The sequence below is a fragment of the Micropterus dolomieu genome, linkage group LG21, assembly GCF_021292245.1.
Source record: "Micropterus dolomieu isolate WLL.071019.BEF.003 ecotype Adirondacks linkage group LG21, ASM2129224v1, whole genome shotgun sequence".
Taxonomy (NCBI): domain Eukaryota; kingdom Metazoa; phylum Chordata; class Actinopteri; order Centrarchiformes; family Centrarchidae; genus Micropterus; species Micropterus dolomieu.
This window is the reverse complement of record NC_060170.1, coordinates 16,415,512-16,433,205: the sequence shown is the minus strand read 5'-3', so window position 1 is coordinate 16,433,205 and position 17,694 is coordinate 16,415,512. Positions and strand designations below refer to the sequence as shown.

Below are 17,694 nucleotides of genomic sequence, written 5' to 3'. Positions count from 1 at the left end.
TTTTGGACAAAAGAAAACCCCATTGAAATGTAAAAGTAAGACAGTGTGCCCCCCCCCCCGCCCATCCTCTTAGCTTGCTGTTTCCTGCTTTTTAACTTAACCTGGACTATCACATCAGTGAACTGGACTGAGTAACCCCTCTAATGAACTGCCTCAATATTTGGACATTTAAGTAACAATACATTTTTTTGGAAAGAGGTTGTTCATAGTATTTAATGGGAGGTGCATCTGATGAAGACTGAAAAGGTTAGGTTATTACTATTTAACATGTGAACATTATTTTCCAGAAACCCTGCTTCACAATGAGCAGCAGTATTTAGCAGGTAGACATTTACATTGACTGTAAAGGACAGATGAACAATACAATTACGGATGTGTAATGTGACCCCTAATTACGCCTACATGGGTTATTCTGAGAACCATTTGGCTGAGTCACTCTTTACCAACGCCTCTGGCACATCATGGCCTGAAGTGGACCTCTTCGTGTCACATTTGGATTGTTGCTGAGAGGCAAGAGGATGAATGGTACATTTATTATTCTCACCAAGGGACTGCGCCTCTGTCAGTTTCCTCCACACACACAAAAAAAGAAAAAGTGTCTGTAACTGTGAACAGCACACAGGCTTATTGACTCAATGGGACAAGGGCTGTCAGCAGCAACACTTCAATTTACTAATCGTCTAATTCTGCTGACCTGTGTGAGTGTGTGTGTATATGCGTGTGCGCATTGACGTTAATGTTTTTTCTGTAGAACGTGTCAGTGCCTCCTCTGGCTGCTGCGACTTTAATATTGACGAGAGACCAGAGTTCCTGGTTCAGGCATCACTTGGCTATCTATCGGGTGAATGTTTCTACTTGATGGAAAGTAGTATATCGCTGTGTCGAGAAAGACTTATTGAACTGAAAGTAAGTGTTCATCAGTGATATTGAGTACATGGCTTTTTAGTGGTCCCATCAAGGGAATACAGAGCCTTATAGGACACCAGCCTGACTCAGTAATGCCTGGCTCTGTGTTGCTTTAATGAAGTATATCTTTACATTTGGTGAGGCAAAGGTTGAAACACTGTATTATTTATTTCTAACTATTTTGTGTTTTCTGTCTGTTACCTATTTATTGTTTAGTTACTGTGCTTTTATTCTGAAAGTTAAACAAAGTGGAGCTGATCAAAGAGTGCGAACACTGTAAAGATTTTTAATATCTTCAACAAGAGCAAAATTGATTTTTGCCATCGAGCTCTTGCTTTGTGAGATTGAGCTACATTTGAGCTTGGGGGGGGTATTTGTGTTGAACTAAAGGTACATGAACTTTGAGTTATGTGCATCATGCAGAACATACAATGCAACATTTGTCATCCTTATTTCATATTTACTGTTTATAGTATGGTAAAATGTTCCATCAAAAATACAAGCACATTAATGGATGTACAATTTCTCAAACATACTGCAGCAGGAAAACCTCTCTTCAGCAGAGAGGTTTCTTTTTTAATTTCAAACTTTTCCTGAAAAAGTAATCGAACATGAAAATGTCAATATCACCCGAAGCCAGATTCAGTTAGATGATTTGCAGACTTTGTGCCGGACACTAAGGCTACAATCCATACCACACAGAGCTGCTTGGAGATTCAAATAACTGATAAAATAAAATGGTTGAAAGTAAGAGCTCCCTGTTCCCTGTCCCCATCTGAAATGGTTATTTTCTCTCCAGAAATAAAAAACAGTTATAACCACGCAATCATAACAAAAATAGCCACAGAGGTCATGGATTCATGGCTGTTTCCAACAAATATGAGTTGTAATGCTCCTCAAATCCACCAACCATGGCTTTATGTGGTGAGACTGCTGCTTTGTTTATTTAAAAAAAGTACGACTTATGGCTTAAAGGCGACAGATGCAGTAGTCTGCCTCTTGATCGCCATCTTTTCCCCTGAAACCGCCTGTATTTTCTCTTCTCCTACTGTGTTTGGACAAAACTGCGTGGTCTGAGCTTTACCATCTTCTATCCCCCATCTGTCATCATCCCACTCCAGTTTGGAAATAAAGCTACTTGAAAAAGCACGAGTCACTGCCCGGTTCGTTTGTTTCATATATTTTCACATGATCATGAACATCAGAGATGAGAGAAAAGAGGAAACGATAATTTCCAAGAAGAGAATTACCAATAAATTGTTTCACAAATGAGAGTTTTAACAGAATGATGTTTTTCTACCATACATGTTGAACCAAAGGGCAATCTAAAGCAATTGCAGTCATTATGAAATAGCCCTGAATGGCACCACAACTTCAGGAAATAGTCCATAACATTGTGGGGCTGATGGCAGTTCAAGATGTCATTGGAAAATCTTATATCGCAGTGGGACATGAGAAGTAGGCCGCAGCAGAAGCAATATAATGTTGTCAACTGCCAACAAACACAGAGGAAGTCCATAAGGAATTAAACCATGTTGCCAGATATCACATATGCACATACACATACTCAATGTGTCGTCCTGCTCCAAGTGTAACATACTGTATTCAAGTCATGAAACATGTTCAACCCACACACAAATTTAGCCACACAAACACACACACGTACTTGTTGTGACAGCTTGTTATATTTGAGGTCAGCAGGCCTACAGTGAATTGTAATTGATTTATGCTAATTGGAAGTTTGGGGATTTCTCAGCCTCTCTGTCCTGCTTTTTCTGTCACACACACATTTCCACTCAGAGAAGCTACACCATGTCTCACCTTTACATCCTCACAGTTTTCATTTCCATATTCACGGCTGAGCTGTGGTTTAGGATGCACAAGGAGGTGAACAGATAACTTATCATAGCCAAGCCCAGGGAGCCGTGAGGTGTGTGTTTACAGCATTGTATATTCATACAGACACAGGATCCCAAAGCTCCTTGTTCTCTAACCTCAACTGGAATCTAAAGCAGGCCTGACCGGTGGCAATGGACCCACCGGAGAGAGGATGGTGGGAGACTAACACGATACAAAACCCGATCATTAGCTTCTTATCTACAGCAGATAGTAGCTTCGAGAGAAAGAAAAATGCACACACAAGCTCCTAATAAGTGTACACAGAAGCAATGCAAACACATTCACACAAATACAGAAACACAGGCAGACACACATTAACTTTCATTTTTAAATGAATGATGGATGTAGCTTTCCACAGCATGAATATGTATGTGTTTGGAGGGCGTTCCAGTATTGAGCATTTTCCATTTCCAATCTCTCCCATGTTATAACGCCAGATAGATTTCTTTACTCTATAATTTGGCTGTGAAAACACCCAAGAGGCAGGATGAGAAATGAGAGACAGAAGACACCCAGGCTCTCTCCCTATTGAAGGTGGAGGCATTAAAATGCACTTTCGCTTTGTGAAATCTGTGATAAAAATGTCATTTTTGGGGGGCACAGGCAATTATGATTAGAATCACTTTAGAGTCTTCGGGTCATTTAACAGAGTGGCTCTTCTATCTTTGAGAGGACCGAATGGAGCTTTAGACCTTGACAACGAGAGGACAAAGACTTGGTTAAAGAGTTAGGCTCTGGGTCAGACATGTATTTGTTTACTGTTTATTTGGCTCTCTCCATTAGCTGTTACCATGGTAATATACACACAAAAAATACACAATTAACACAAGTTTACACTACACTACATAATACACTACACAAAGAAAATAATACATATTGAACCTTCCTGACTACATCAAGTGAAATCCCATGTAGGATGCCACTATGCTCAGTGGCACACACTATTAATTGTGTGTGTACATGTTGACGTGGACTGAAAATATATGTCTTTTACTGATCATCTACACCAGTGACAGAGGTACAATATCACCATTGTGGCAAACACAGTGCATTACATTAATGTCAATGAGAATCCTCCGAAGCATAGAAGTACAGACATATGTGGTTGTGTGAGTTTGAATTAACCAGATTCAACAACACAATAAAAGTTCACTAATTGACGCACAAAAGATCAGCAAAAATAAAAGCCATGCAGTTTTCCAGCTGGAAGTGTGATGATTTTTAGAAAAATGTGCTTGCATGGCCTCATCATTGAATTAGGAATGAGCCTCATTTCTACTTTCCCTGTGGACACAATTACTTTCATGTTTTTCAAAGATATGAACCACATTATTGTGCCTCCTGGTGTTGGTAAAGAAAAGCACTGAGAGGCAAAATTGTCGTTATTATCATGGGCGGCGTCATGCTCTCCTATAATAAGTATATTATTTCTTAGAAAAATCGAAGCCTAGCCAGAACTCTGATGAGAATCCAAATCAGAAGTGAATCATCTGATTGAAAAGTACATGCGCAGGCTATGAAATGGCAATAAAATGTGCAGCTGATGTGTTGGCGGATCAGCACACATTAGAAAAGACGACTTGCGCAGTTGTGTGCAACTTCCAAGCAAGGTTGCCAAATATGAAGAGGGGAGAAAGACGGCTGTGCCTTTATTTAGCTGGGTCATCATGGAAAGGTCACAAAGTTAATTTTGACACACAGACATGCACGTACATACACTCACACATGCACACACATGCTAAGCCAAACATAAACACACACACACTAAATCAAAGCACACAAAGAGAAACAAACTCAAGCCTAAAATAGAGAAACAGATGACTAACACTTAACTGCATAAGCAGACACACACTTATGAATGTCAGCTCACACACACACACACAAACACACACACAAGAGCAGATAGCAAGAAACCAAAAAGAATAGAGCAAAGTTGATTTTTCCTGATCCTCAGATTTTTTGACACAGCTTGTCATTTTTTGCTGAAGCTCTACTGTATAATTCATTTATTGATCCACAGTAATCAGAGCAACATCAATCTTATCTCTGTCTCTGAACGTCTTTGGACCGTGAGTGTGTGGGTGTGTGTGTGTGTGTGTGTGTGTGTGTGTGTGTGTGTGGCTGACTAAAAGTGCAAAAGAAAGGATTATGAGAATGCAATAGGAAGGAGGTTTGTTGACATACATACAGTATGTGTTTCCGTGTGTGTGTGTGCGCGTGCGCGCGTGTGTGTGTGTGTGTCACTCTTGGCACAAGAAGGAGAACAGGATGTACTGTTTGGATGTGAAAGTGTCATGTCCTTTCTGAGCTATACAGTAATACAGTAGTCTAAGTAATGGACCCAACACTTGTGGACAGTTTCCATTACAAATGTATCTTGTGTAAATAATCACAAGACAAATTTCAGTCCCACATCTTTGACGCCACGCTGCATTAATTTTTGTTAAATTTTTAATGATGTCTGCAGTCCGGGACTCCTTTCAGGTGCATGATTTACCGTTTTAGTTTCAATGAAATGCTGAAAGTGTTGTGTGATTTTCACTTAAAATCACTTTCCATGGAAATTCATCAAAAGCACTTGAAAAGCACAAAAATGCTGCATAAGCATATTTTATGAAATACACACCCTTCAATTTATAAACTTCAAGTGAACTTTGTCCAACTTGTAGAACAGAAATTACTTTGGCCGATATAGTTGAAACATGGTTCCTCTGTCCGATTAAATAAAATTATATTTGGAAGACCATTTATTTTAATGAGCAAAAAAAATTTTTCATAATCATGTCATCGTATTTTTGAAGGAATACTTCAACATTTGGAATAACATTCGTATTCACTTTCTTGCCGAGAGTTAGATGGGAAAACTGATACACATACATATGAAGTTACAGCTGGCAGGCTAGCTAGGTTAGCTTAGTTTAGCATGAAAATTGCAAATAGAGAAAAACAGTTAGCCTGGAGCTGTAATAAAAGACGCCCACCAGCACATCCAAAGCTCACCATACATACATATTATGTCTTGTTTGTTTAATCTGCAGTTTTATAGTGTTTTATGTGCTCTTGGCCGGGACCAATGACTTACCCTGTAAAATCAAAAATTGTTGTCATCTAACTAACTGTCTCCTGGCTCCACCTTCATATTTAGTGTGCAGGACTGACAGTGGTTTCAATCATCTCATCTAACTGTTGGCAAGAAAGTAAATAAGCATGTTTCCCAAAATGTTCTAATATACCTTTGAACAAAAACTAATGGGGTTTAAATATTAATTCCTCCCAGCTGTTTGTTTGATTGTTCTGGAGAGCTCAGGAGTGACAGGAAGCTGCTGTAGCTCAGCGGGGACAGGAAACCGCTCTTGCTCAGGAGCAGGGAGTCGCTGCAGATCAGGGACCGATGGCTGCTACAGGTCCGGCTCGGGGAATTGTTGTAGCCCAGGAACTGGAGTCATTTGCAGCTCTGATGAAATGGGGAATTGCTTCAGCTCCACAGGGACTGGGGGTCACTGCAGCTCAACAGAGTCAGGGATCTGCCAATAACGATAGCATAAATTAATTGCCCTTTTGCAGAAGCCCAACTTCAACGGATTAAAATTCCCTCAAAGCTCGTCTGGATAGTTTTTTTGCACAAATATAGTGCAGCTGTAAACCCACATATTATACTGTAAATACAGTAACTTTCTGATTGTGGGTGTCTGCGCAAAGAAAATTTAATTACAATACCATTTTATAAATGAGGCCACTGACCTTAGTTTCCTGGCACCATCCCACAGTTTCTTCCCTTGGCTTTGAAGCCCTAACAGTGACTGATTTCAGTGGTTGGCCTCCCATTATTAGTGTGGATGAAGGGCTCCATGTGACTAACAGGAGGAGAGCATCAGCACAGCAAAGAGAAAGAGGCATTTATTTCTTATCACAGTCTTAACACTCAATCCTTGTTCAGGTTTTTGTATCAAGAATCTCTCTTAGGGTTTCAAAGCTTTTCACAGTATTTTTTTTATCAATATGTCTTTTAGCCCACTTTGAAGAATGAGGCCAGCAGACAAAGATAGTACAAACTCTGGACTCTTTTGCTCTTTCTGGAATCTATTCTGATGATATTCAAAAGTCACATATGTTGTCTTCTCTACTCATAAAGCATTCAACACATACATTCATTTATTTTGGCTTGGTTACATTTTTACTTTTTTTTTTTTACACAGCATTGAGTGTTATATTATTGTATTTTTAATTATTCCACATTGTCTGAAAAAGTTTATGACATGGAGGGAAGATGACGTAGCTCCATTTTGCAGTGATTTGTAGCAGCATTCTGTGTTGATGCTTGGGTATTTCTGATATCTATCACTATGCTACATTTTTGTCGAAATGTGTGAGTCCAACTACAAAGAGAGGAAACCATTGTTTGCTATCTGTCATATGCTGACAGACTTCTGAGACAAGTCATCTGAAATGTTTAAGATAAATATTTCCTGTAAGGCTTCCTGTGCCAAGCAGATAACTGCTCTGTAAACCATGTTCCAGAAATGAGTAACACATACTGCTGGTTGTTGAAGTACACATACAATGTTTCCATGCCAGTCATCTGGCAATGTTGAATGTCAAATGTCAAAGCCGTTTATGAGATAATGTGCTTTTTCCTGAAACACACAGCGTAGAGACATAAAACCCCCACTAGCTATCAGTTCATAGACAAGATTTGTGTAGTTTAGAGTGGATTGTGTAGTTAAAGCATGAAACTGGTACCCCCCAGTATGATCTCACACAAGGAACAATTATTGATATTCAGTACTAATTCCTCCCATTCAAGGTCTACATTACATTTGTAAACTGCTTCTAAATCTAGCAGTTTCTGTTTCTTTTATGGGAGGGGTGCAGGCCATCAACAGGACCAGTAATTTGTAGTTCATTACTTATGCTATTACTAGATGAATGAATCCCAAACAGCCCGTTTATTAATGGATATTACCTTGAAAGAATTAACATGTGGGTACTGTGAGGACTTTAAACCAGCAAACCTGCAAAAAAAACATTTATATACTCACTCAACATTCACACATACTCAGGCATAAAATGGCAGAATTTGTTTATTTTTTGTGCCCATGCATTTACATACATTTTAAGAAGCCCTTAAATACATGCAACCATCTGCCTGTGTGAAATTAAACAATTTACTTAAGTGACATACTTCCCTGCCACCTGAGGACAGCAAGAAGACAGAAGAACAACAGCCAAATACACAGCTTGGCACTTATATCTCCTCGCCTCAGATCTTGTCCTGTGACTGTCATTGCGTGCCAGATGACAAAAGCAGCCAGCTGTGTGATCAGAGGCACGAGGGGAGACGGGTGAGCAGAGGGTGATTTGATACAGATTGGTGTTACTGATTGACAGCTGAGAAATTCTCTAGATTGCTTATCAAGCATCATGTCTACTGAGTGATGGAATGAACAATAATGAAACATGACACAGGGCTAACACACATTGGCTTCTATTGGTGCTTGTGGCAGGTAGAATATGGGAATCTACCTGTATGTGTGTATTTCTCAAGCTTGTGCATGGACACACACAAACACATTTAGAATGTTACTTTTCTATAGCCTCATAAGTAACTGTGCAATCTCTCATCCAGCAGCAACAGACCATAGAGCCTACTGATGCATACTCAGTCTGAAATAAGCTCAGTCTCGGTGAATACAAAGCATGCAATTGAAGAGTCCCCCTCTAATGCCTGACAAGGCTGGAGACAAGTCCTACACGTTAATGGCATCACCAGATGTAATCACACTGGTGCATTGCGGGAATAAACTCCTGAGTCCTGTAACTACCTATCAAGGACATTTTATGCACACATGCAAATCTTGTAATGACAACAGTGACATGTTTGTGCCTAAATATATTATGTCTGAGGCAATTATATATATTCTGATACGTCTTGGAAAGGCTCATCATCTACCAGTCTGGCTTTAGTGTGTGTATATATATTTGTGTGCCCTCTTTGCGATTCATATGTGGGTGGATGCCTAATTATCTCAATATTCTGCCTGACTGAAAGTACACTAAATACTTTATTAACATCATGTATAGGATTCAGATGAACACCCTCATGCGACAGATACCAATTAAACATATTCAAAGCATATATGGTGAGTCATAGTCAGTCTGTGATGTGTCTGCAACACGGATATAGCTGAGAGACACAACACTTGGCTTAAAAAACTTGTGAAAGTTCCACGCCCACAATAAAGATGTTATGAGGAAAAAGATCCTTACCCATAAGCATATGGGTCTTGCTATATTTCTGTGGTACAATGCTAGCATAAATCATCAATTCTAGTAGAAATGGACAGTCATGTGCAATGGAGGGCTGATTGTAAGCTGTGGCTTTTCACCACACCTCATCGACATCATTGTCACAAAGTAAAGACAAGGGGAGAAATAAACAGGACAAGCAGAGGGTTAGAGCTAAAGAGGATGCCATGTGGATGTCAGTATGTTTGCTATAAACAAATGAGTAATTCTACTTTTGATAGAGTGGCCCTGTCATAAGTGACGCAGCCCAAGCTTAGATTACGCCATGTAGCCAATCAAAACTGCCAGTGTGCACACCCAGGGCTAAATATTTGTCAGTTTCATATTTCATCCAAAATGCCAGCCTTTTTGTATTTATTTAATGATAAACACGGTATATCGAGTGGGGTCTATGTACTCAACACTTTTTCATACACAAACCTTTTTTTCTTGGCCTGTGAATTATTTAAAGCTGTAGGAATTAATAGTTTTATTAGCAGCGGATCACATTGTGAATCGTATGTCATGTAGGAATGAACCCACATAGAATTATCACCTGACTTTGCATCTCTGACTGTTTGCCTCTTTTAGCTCATTATTTTGGTTTTCTGCTGCACAGAAAATTTTCATCAATCTTATTCTCAGCAGCAGCAAACAGCTGTTTTCAGCAAAACAGCTCTGAACCCACTGTATGTTTCCCCAGTAGGCTACCAATTAGCAGTTGGACAAAGTCAGCAACTAGCTGGTGAACATAGCTTAACAACTGATGGGCCAGATATTTTCCTAGAGCTAAGAGGAGAGTAAATATTGGACTTAAATCTGTCAAGTGGCCAGAGACGTGACTGCAAATTAATGCTAATGCTGGTCTGCATCTGTTGGATGTGTAAATAGGCAAATGATTACTGACGCATTCCATACTTATTAAGGTGATACAAGCGGGAACCTCCAGGTCTGAAAAGTGAAGCCAATGTGGGCGACTCCAGTGGTTGCAAATGAAGTCAGATTGTAAAGAAGTCTATGATAAAATGACTCTACTTCTCACTTGATTTATTAGCAGTCCCAGTGTGGCCCCCTGCTTTGAAATTTAAAATGCTCCCTGGGCACCTTTGGCCCATCCAAAGGACAGTTCAGAGGCAGTGTCAATGTCCAATGTTCCCGTGGTGCTCTGTGGTGCATTTGAGGGAATGAGTCTTGCACTTAAAGTGGTCCTGTACTTGAGCAGCATGTCATGGAGTGGGTGGGAGACATTGTCCAAGATGACATATAGCTTGAACAGCATCCTCCTCTCTGACACCACTGACAAAGAGTCCATCTCCACACCGACAACGTCACTGGCCTTGTAGACCAGTTTGTTGAGTCTGTTACCGTCTGTTACCCTCAACCTGCTGCCCCAGCATGCAACAGCAAACAGGATAGCACTGGCCACCACAGACTCATATAACATCCTCAGCATTGTCCGGCTGATGTTGAAGGACCTCAGCCTCCTCAGAAAAAAGAGACGACTCTGGCCCTTCCTGTAGAGGGCTTGAGTGTTCTTGGCTCAGTCCAGTTTATTGTCCATGTCCAGGTTGTATGCACAATTGAGAGTGCGCAGCTCTCCGTTTCCCCATCAGTTTAAACTGTCTCAGTAATACGCTATAGCACAGACAGAGACTCTTGAGTCTTACCATTCAGTCCAGTTACAAGCCACTGCAATCTATTGGCAGCTAAATTTACGGTACTTTGGTTTTGCATTGTCTTTGCTCTACAGCTTCCGCACTTCTATATTTGAGATACTGTAAGTCAGCTGCCTGTGAATGTCTTATCTATCTGGCCCTATTCTCATTTTAGCCTCTCCTTTAGACAAGCTACAGTGTATGTGTCCTTCTTAATGACATGCCCTGTTTAAAGCAGTCAGGTCACAGAGCAATGTGATCAGTGGAACTCAAACAAAAGGTTGTTCCATTAACTCCACTACAGGCTCAAACACAAGATCCTCACATGTGGCTCCCATCAAGATTTTGTCCTTATGGGGTTTAAGGTCAAGATGGGACCTGAGAAAGACTAGACTGATATGACAAGCAGTTTTAAGCACACCTCTGCGAATGAAAGGAAACAGATACATAATAAAATGTATTAACGGATGTAATAAAATGTTTTAAGATTTGACACTCTCAGGGCTTCAAATGCCTAAAGCTAATCCCATCACAAATTATCCAAAAATAATAAATGCAAATATATATGGTTATTCTGCAATGAATAAAGTTCTATTCAAAATAATCCTGTAACCCAAGGCTGTAATTCCACACTATATATTAATATTATGAAAGTATTTACTTGTACTTGTGTGCAATACATTTACACATTTTACCAGGGAAATGCTGAGGAAAGCCCAGGGCCACATTAAAAATATTACATGCTCATTTGCAAGTGCTTTTACCATTTTCAACTGAACTGAAATGATACAGGACGCATACTGAAAGATGTTAGTCACTCTGTGATGCTTGAAGGCTAGCGAGGATTAAATAAAATATTTGTAGGAGCTATCTAAAGTATTGCAGAAAAATGTTTCTCTTGTAAAAACACTTCATTGTATGTTAGTATGGTAGGTATTTGTATGGTAAGCAATGTAGTAGACTAGTAGACTGGTTGAAACCTCTAGAAAAATTGGGATTATTTAGTCAAACTACTATTTTCAAGGTCAAGAATGAACTTCGAAATTTATGTGTATTCCATTTGGCCTTGCACCTTGCAGCATGCCAAGCAGAGCTGAGGAGGCTGCAGGAATGTTACCAATGTTGAATTTCTGTAAGGTGATACCACACAAGATTCAATATAACAATATATATATATATATAATATTATCAATAACTATGAAATTATTAATTATTACATGTTGGAAATAAATAAATCTAGATCAAAATGTTTCTGATAACATAAAGTTTAAATTCAGGTTCATGTCTACAAACCAGCAGAATGATATGTCACTTCCGCCAACCATCTTTATTTGGAGACACGTTTTGGTTTCATGGGGGAAAAAAAAAGAAAGAGACACGTTTTGGGAAACAGGTAAAAACAACCCGAAGAAAGTACGTTTTTTTTTTTTTTAAAGTGCAGCTGACATATATTAACGTTACCCTAGTGGAGAGAGGATCTTGGAAACATCTTGAAACTGCGGTAGGTGTCGTTAAACAACCTTCTGGGTTTTTGAAAGTGTGCCAAGGAACAGGAACCGATGTTAATGTTGAAGGTAGGAGGGGCAATAAACAGCTGCTAGCTAATGTTAAACATTAGCTAATAGGATTGGTTCAGCACAGGTGCCGTGAGAGCAGCCAGAAGTACAACATGAGACATGTGAACAGATGTTGATTCAAAGGACATCTGATATTTGCCACCATAGTTTATTAAATTCGTAAGTAAACCTATTTTTGCTCTGTAACGTTAACTTTAGGGGTAAAATGAGTTGTTAGCTAGCACCCTAACAACTTCAGCTTCAACTTCATGGACACTCTGCTTTTGACTACCGTTACTAGACTTGTTTCCACCACAGTCTCTACAGTTATTTGACTTTATATTTAATTAATTGTCGGTTTTATTAATTACACCAAATGGCTTTTGTGTTTTGGACAGTCATGCCTCTGCGAGATTACTAAGAGTAATGGCGCGATGTGCGGTTAGCTAACAGCCACATCCCTTTCCAGGTACACATGTTAGCGCTGTCTGTGGTACATCTAGGTTATATCACACTTTGTTTAATGTTCATTATCTTTTGTAAATGGCTGCTATGTACCAGCGTTTTGGTCCCGCAAATGCGGGTCAGGCTCTTGGTGGCCATAAAATAAAATTTAGGCACAGTTTAGAAGATATATTTACTTAACGTTACACGTCTTAATTTACTTACTTGTCTAACTGTTATTTAACGTTAAGCTCGTTGGTTATGCAGGGCAAAACTGATCATGCACATATTCGTGCTTGTTGCTGACAATGCTGGTTATGGTTTGAACTATAATTCTTTGTTTCTCATCCTCCAGTGAGAACAGAAGTCCATTTTGTGTAGGCAGCACTTTGTTAAGTTGAAATGCTATGTAAGACTGCAGCAGGACAACGATCCAATATTTTTTTAACAAGGCTAAAATAAATACTTACAACAACAGTGAAAGCAATTAGCCAACTATGATTATTTTCTCAACTCCATTGAATCCCAACATATTTTGTATTCTGCAAAAAATATTGATATTGGTGCATGTATTGCAGCTTAGCATACCAAAGGTGTGAATTATGTCAGATAAGGATGATGAAGACAGAGTGGTTCAGAGAATTTTGCGTTTACAGTTCTTTTAACCATCTGTTGGTGGCTTTTCCACATTATACTTGTTTCCCGGTTAGGCACTACTGTTTTGGTCTGGCAAATTCAGGTTAGCCCATAAAATATAACCTTGGTACTTTTTTTGAGATTTGCTTTGTGGTGTTTGAAACATGAGAATTCCTGGTATTTTGCATTCCATCTACTGCAATTCACTGCCATGTTTGCCTTTTACTGGTTCAGATGTTTAGGTTGGCAGGTTTAATCCCCGGCTCCTCCTGTCCACGTGTTGGGACAGACAGCCCTTGAGCAAGACAGTGAACCCCTAATTGTTAGCGTGGCGCTTCGTTGGATGAGTTTGTGTGTGTGTAAATGGGTGGATGAGAGGCAAATTGCAGAGTGCTTTGGATAAAAGGGCTATATAAATGCCATCTACCCTTTACTTTGGGATGACATTGTTGAGGTTCACAAACATGTCATTGCAATGTGCTTCTCTGATAAATTACAGCAAAGCAAATATACACTGTGATCAATCTTTGTCACCTGCTGAGCTGAATCAGACATGAGATTGATCATTTTAGTTACAAGATGACGATCAACACATGGCTCACTCTTTGAATAGGTGGCCTTTGCTGTGTGATATTTTGCACGTCAGCTCTTTTTCCTCGAAGTATAACATTATGTTTTATGAAAGTATAAATTTCTTCAGATGTTAACTTGGGCGCCTGTGTTACAGGCAGAGGCACTGTGTCTCTGCTATAATACTCTGCGGGAAATCCTGGTGACAGTACAGATAAATATTGTTTCATAGGAAAAAGAAAAGCAACAGATTTCATGTACAGACAGTATACAGGGTGTCTAGCTAAAGCTATATTGTAGCTTCAGTTCCTGGTCTTTGACATTTAAGTGTTGCCAGTTAGTTCAAACGTTCTTGTTTCGCAATTAATGTTTTTCTGGCTCTTTTTCAAGTCTAGTAATCATTTGGACTCAAACTTGATTTACTTTGCAGTCAGAAAGTATTATGACAGTGATGTTAGTCATCTATACACCAGCACGCTGGATTTGAAAATTCCTGACATTGGTGGAAAGTAACTTTACTTACATAGTTTTTTTTTTTTTTTTTTTCAGTATCTGTACTTTACTTGAGTGTATTAGTCGTTGCAACTTTTGCTACATTTCAAAGCCAAATATCGACTTTTTTATGCACGAGACCTCTTTAAATTGGTCATAGTAGCCTAGGCCGCGCACCTGAGTGGAGCAGCACTGAAAAACAAGTGTAAAGCTGATAAACCAGTACGATCACAGCCAGAGACTTACAGACAGCATCAAATACAAGCAGCTCAGACCCTCATGGAACAGTTGCTGCTCCACCAAATGACCCAGCAGATAGTCTTGTCAGACCTCATGAGGTCTGAGTTAGTGCGCAGAGGTCTGTTCAAACCAGCACTGGATTTTTACTAGAAGAGGTTTCTATTCAGGCTTTTTACAGAGAGAAGATTGTAGTTAAAGCATTGTGGTGTCAGGTGTGACTGTGCAGCAGACGGGCTCTGTTTTTGCACTGTGAGTCGCAGCCAGTTTGTGACAGAGTGGTAACGTTACACCTAATTGCCCTAATTACTGTAAAAAGAAAAAAAGTTTTATATTCGGGCCAGTTACTGAAATACTGCATTGCATTCAGCTACAACTGATCTTTCTGTCAAGAAAGTTAGAACATTATTTGTGGTACGGGACACAGCTGAGGTTTATCAGCCAAAATAACTGAGCACGCCTACAGATATGTGGGTGTACACAGCATTGAAAAGGCTGCAAACTCACCACTGCAGACACACGGTTTAACTGGGTTTTTACAGAGCAAAATTATCTGCTAGTGTCCTGCAGGGCTCTCTTGGTGCTGTGGCTGTAATGCAGCGCTACTATAATGTAAATTCCCTTCTGTCATCATAAATCTATAGATATACATTTACTTTCTGTGTGCAGAATTACTTGAGTATAAATCCTTGACATAAGCTTTTTCTCTGATGGGTTGTACTGCTGCTATAAGGAGAAAAACACTGACATATGACAGCGTCTAGTGTATACATACTAGGGCTGGAAAATCTAATTTTATTTATTTATTTTTTAACCAATATTGCGATTTAATATGCGATTTATTTTTTGAGCGCTGTATCTTCTGTATTCAAAACAGACAAGTAATAAATCATATTATTGAATGACCAACACAGTATTAGATAGATTAAACATAGTGTTCTTTCCTTTCCAGACCTATATGTTATGATGAAATTAGATGATGCATGAATTATTATTTTTTATTATTATTACGAGAAGAACTATCAAATAATAATAATTTCAGAGAAAGATAATTTGAGAGTTAAGTCATGGCATTAAATATAGTTCACCACAGTGTATTATACAGCGCCAAACCCTCAGTTCAGCCTCCAATTAACGAATATACAACCGAGTAACGTCTCTCGCGTCTAAAAGACAAGATCTACAATTCTCCGACAACACTCAGAGTGGTCGGAGAATTGTAGATCTTAGATTTTTGTCTTTTAGAATTGTTGTTTTCCCTCACAACACAGCACAAACCTTTTGTCAAGAGACAAAAATTGTGTCTGTTTATATTGGATCACATATAGCGCATGTGTCAAGTCAAGAAACAGTATGGCTCACGCTTTTTAACATTATGGTCAATCTTTATTGCCAAAACATGACTTTACAGCAGTTTGTAATAGTAAAAAGCTGAGTGATAACTGTGACAGAGGACGACTGTCATATGTTAAAGGTACAGACAGGGAACTGAGCTTAGACTGTTTGGTATCAGTCTATTTCAAAATGTGAAACATGTATTTACATAGGAAGATACTAGTTAATTAACAAAGCAGACTGATTCATAAATACATTTTACATAAATGAATAAGTTGGTATGGCCAAAGGCCAGCCGCAACCGGCAATAATCCCCTCAGTCTTTGATATGTCAATTAACACAAGCCTCCTGCAGTATCCATTATATTTATAAAATGGCACGATTAGCTTTTTTTAAAAAAAAAATGAGCCTCTTGGTGTTGTTGCTGTAGCAGTGACTTTGTCAAGGCTCATCATCAGGAGGTCAAATGTCATGAGGCTGCATTGCTTAGTTTCAAGGAATTAAAATGAATCGGTAACAGGTTATATTCTGGTTGACAAGAATAAAATAAACAAAACACCTGATGTGTGGGTTAGGCAAAAAGGATGGTGAGAGAAATTGAAAGCACAGCTGAGGCCTAATGTCCTGTTTTTAAGCTCCAGCAGGATCACATATCTTCTGTTATTTCACTCTCTGATGGAGAGGAGAGGAGGGAAGCCTGTATGTGTGTCATGTTGGCACATGAGCTAATCCACATTTCAATTGCGTGCTTATGTGGGGGAGTGTGTAGCAACATTTGGCGACATAATAAATTGTCTTTAATTAAAGTAAAAGGAAATTTCCATTAAGGATGGGTCACAATTTTCAAATACTTGTTAAATTACAAACAAATCAACTTTCCTATTGTCTTTAAACACATTTCTCAAAAAAATAAAGGGAGCACTAAAACAACACATCCTAGATCTGAATGAATATAATCTCCTACTCCTTTCTTTACATAGTTGAATGTGCTGACAACAAAATCACAAATTATCAATGGAAATCAAATTTATCAACCCATGGAGATCTGGATTTAGAGTCGCACTCAAAATCAAAGTGGAAAACCACACTACAGGCCGATCCAACTTTGATGTAATGTCCTTAAAACAAGTCAAAATGAGGCTCATGAGGCATGCTCCTGATGAGGTGGCGGATGGTTTCCTGAGGGATCTCCTCCCAGACCTGGACTAAAGCATCCGCCAACTCCTGCACAGTCTGGTGCAACGTGGCGTTGGTGGATGGAGCGAGACATGATGTCCCAGATGTGCTCAGTTGGATTCAGGTCTGGGGAACGGGCGGGCCAGTTCACAGCATCAATGCCTTCCTCTTGCAGGAACTGCTGACACACTCCAGCCACATGAGGTCTAGCATTGTGTTGCATTAGGAGGAACCCAGGGCCAACCGCACCAGCATATGGCCTCACAAGGGGTCTGAGGATCTCATCTCGGTACCTAATGGCAGTCAGGCTACCTCTGGCGAGCACATGGAGGGCTGTGCGGCCCCCCAAAGAAATGCCACCCCACACCATTACTGACCCATCACCAAACCGGTCATGCTGGAGGATGTTGCAGGCAGCAGAACGTTCTCCACGGCGTCTCCAGACTCTGTCACGTCTGTCACATGTGCTCAGTGTGAACCTGCTTTCATCTGTGAAGAGCAC

At 39.6% G+C, this 17,694-nt stretch overlaps 1 protein-coding gene across 2 annotated transcripts in view; it reads left to right on the top strand.

Annotated features, from left to right (window-relative positions):
* The first annotated feature begins 12,137 nt into the window (after positions 1-12,137).
* The window catches only part of gpat2 (glycerol-3-phosphate acyltransferase 2, mitochondrial), a 170,596-nt gene continuing 165,039 nt past the window's right edge, over positions 12,138-17,694 (top strand). Inside the window, exon 1 of one of the 2 annotated variants that reach the window (XM_046035167.1) lies at positions 12,138-12,246. The gene's annotated coding sequence lies outside the window, so the exon portion shown is untranslated. Of the gene's footprint in view, positions 12,247-12,410; positions 12,482-17,694 lie in introns of those variants that run through there. The other variant, XM_046035171.1, reaches the window with a different exon arrangement.